Here is a 3,662-nt window from a genome sequence, read left to right as displayed (position 1 = left end):
TTATATGTTATTTTTAGGTTGGGGGTTTGTTCACTTTTCTGAAAAACATGGTTTTCTTTAAGTTCTATAAACTTAAAGCCAAGTGCTTAAAATGCATAAAAACTAGGACTCAGCAAATCTTTTTTCCTTGGGAAAGTCACCAGTAGTTGCTGGCAGAACACTAGGGCATTTGAGGTTGGCCTGGACCCGACTAGAAAATGTTGCAGATAAAGCAAGTCAGGGACTTGTTTACATAAACTCAGAAGGAAGGGGGGAGGAGGAGGGGGAGACAGAGAGAAAGTCTCACACACAGTGTCTTCAGCAGAAAGCAGCAGCTCAGAACTGAGGGAAGGAGACCAAATAGATAATAACAAGTATAGAAGGAATTGTTAGTCTCACCATAAGCAGCAACATATCAAAAGTTATGTTTGAGTGGAATACCCCCTTAGTATTTACCTATGATGGTCTGACTTAGAGGGAACAGTGCCCAAGTTAGCTACGCCCCTGGCCTATATTTAATAGATTCTCAAAACTTTGGGCAAATCAAACACAGATCACAAAATCCTCAGTCAGACAATGACTAATAAAAGTTAGTGCATTGGTGCGGGTGTGCCAGACTTCTACTTAGACATCAAGCAACAGAGCTCAGTGACCTATGTAATGGTGGCAGATCCAAGGTAAAGTTAACGTTGGCAACATATTGTCTCCTTCAGCACAGTGGTTCCTTTTGTTTTATATGTCTGCTATGTCTAATCCTTTGTTTAAACAGTCAGATACAGTATAGTCAATGGGATTTTAAAGATTCAAGCCACCTTGTTTAAACTATAGTGACCCATTCTCTTAGTAACTCTTCTGCTGAATCTGCAGATGTTATCGCTGTACGCTCAGTTACACAACTCTCTTCTCACATTGCCACGCTAATTATTGTGGAGAATAATATAAATGACTGTGGCTTTTATTTGTTTCAGTGATTTTTATTAACAGTTTTAGAATAAGGCACAGTACATGTTGGAAGGAAGAAATCCTATAAAATATTGGCAATGGAAACGATTTAAAGAGACTCTGCTGTCCTATCTCAGGGTAGCATAAACTAGTGGCAGAGAAGCTACACAGAATGATGGATCACTTACATTGTTCTTTGCAGCTGATCCAGAGATATCCTCCTTAAAGGGGTAGTGCGGCGCAAAAATATTATTCACAGAATAACACACATTACAAAGTTATACAACTTTGTAATGTATGTTATGTCTGTGAATCGCCCCCTTCCCGTGTCCCCCCACCCCCGCCCGTGTACCTGGAAGTGTGTGGTGCATTATACATTACCTGATCCGTGTCGAGGGCCGACCGCCATTTTGTGCCAAACGTCATCTTCGGACGAACGGACGAATCCCTGCCGCCGTCCCCCCTCCGCCGCGTCACAACTGTGCTCAGCCGCGATTGGCTGAGCACAGTTATGCTCAACCAATCGTGGCTGAGCGGCGGATGACACGGGAAGGGGGCGATTCACAGACATAACATACATTACAAAGTTGTATAACTTTGTAATGTGTGTTATTCTGTGAATAATTTTTTAGCGCCGCACTACCCCTTTAATAACATGGACAATAAGTAGTTCTCTCCATTATGTGCATGAGCCCAGTAGTCTTGGATATTCATGAGAAGCAGAAAACTCCGCCCACCAGCTGCTGATTGGAAGTTATCTATCAATGCTGTGTATAGGCACTCAACTGTCAATCAGCAGCTGGAGGATGGGGGAGGGATGAGGCAAGAATCCTATTCTCCTGCATATTAGGAGAACGGCTAATCAGAATGATGTAAGTAACACACCGATCTGTTCAGCATTTCGGCCACTAGTTTATGCTAGCCAGACAACCAGTACCTCATTTAATTATTCTGTCCATTAGAGGTAAAAGTGCTGTAGAATAATGCTTCATCTTAGCAAGATGTAGCTTTTAGTTTAGAAACTAGGATGGTCCTGGCTATGCAATTCTTTACGAATGATTTTAAAAAGTTGAAATATTACTGTATTTGTGTTGAGCGAGCACAGATATTCTCTAAAAACTAAATTTTTTCAAATGCTCAAGTGCTCAACTCGATTAATGAACTCCATTGAAATCAATGTGAGACTTAATCTTTTAACCCAGTACCCTTTAAAGGGGTTATCCAGTGCTACAAAAACATGGCCACTTTTCCCCCTCTCTTGTCTTCAGTTCAGGTGCGGTTTGCAATTAAGCTTTATTTACTTCAATGGAACTAAGTTCCAAACCCCACCCAATCTGGAGACAAGAGAGGGGGAAAAGATGGCCATGTTTTTGTAGCACTGGATAACCCCTTTAAGTGTAAATCTAACTAGTGTTGACCATACCACCCACTGATCAAATGTAATAGACAACTGGACTGCAGTGGCTGCTACCGAGACTACCCCAGCATGGCTGAATGTTACTCTTACAATCAATATACAGCTTAGAATGAATCATAGTTTGAACTGATGCCATTCAGAAGTGGATCCAAGAACTGTTCCTAACCACCGAGGAATAAACAGCGTATAAAGACATCTATGCTTATGAGAAGTTCATGTCAGGACAGCTGCGAAGGCAAGACACAAAGAGGTACATGGAAATAAAAAGAAGTGGTTGATTGCATAATACAAAATCCGGAGCAGTGATCTGTTTATACCTTTGGACCAGTATATATATTTAGAACAAAACACATTCAGGACATGTGGACTCAGGCGTGCAGGGGGAAGGTGTCCAGAGGGAGCAAACAGGACGATCATTTTGCGCTCACACAGCACTTTGTCTAGCCAGGCCCAGGTGTAGTTTTCATTCTCACCACTGGGGCTGAAACTAAACTGAGACTTCCCGTTCTGCCAGGAGTGATAAGAGGAGGCTGCTGTAAAGTGATCTGTGCAGCAAAATAGCGTCATGGGACACCAGTAGATAGAGGAGACAATAGCAGCTTCCTGTGGAATGACCTCTTCAAAGGTCACAGAGCGCGCTCAGTAATGTTTCACATTCATCTCAAGGGGACAGAGTCTGTCTATTGTCATCTATGTCCATGAGGCTTGCAGTAAAGCATGTCACTAAATGCTGTAAAAATAGATAAATAGGAGATAGATAGATGGATAAATGCTTGAAAATGGTTCTGTGAGAGAACTGAAACGTTGCATCCTTTGTATTTTTGCACATTTTTTGCAATAAATTATCACTTTTTTCACCTTTTGCTGGAGTGCTTGGGACTTTCGTGCAATATTTGGAGATCCCTTTTGCCAAGGGACTTACATCCACCAGCACCCGCTACACCAACTAAGAAATGCGGCTCCTTTCTCTTTTCTAGATAGATAGATAGATAGATAGGAGATAGATAGATAGATAGATAGAAGATAGGTAGATAGGTAGGTAGATAGATAGATAGATAGATAGATAGATAGATAGATAGGAGATAGATAGATAGATAGATAGATAGATAGATAGGAGATAGATAGATAGATAGATAGATAGATAGATAGATAGATAGATAGATAGATAGAATAGATAGAATAGATAGATAGATAGATAGGAGACAGATAGATAGATAGATAGATAGATAGATAGATAGATAGATAGATAGGAGATAGATAGATAAATAGATGATAAATACATAGATGCATTTTATGTTAAATAATACACATCTCATAGAGAATG

The sequence above is a fragment of the Dendropsophus ebraccatus genome, chromosome 7 (assembly GCF_027789765.1).
Source record: "Dendropsophus ebraccatus isolate aDenEbr1 chromosome 7, aDenEbr1.pat, whole genome shotgun sequence".
NCBI lineage: Eukaryota > Metazoa > Chordata > Amphibia > Anura > Hylidae > Dendropsophus > Dendropsophus ebraccatus.
This window is presented reverse-complemented; position numbering follows the sequence as displayed.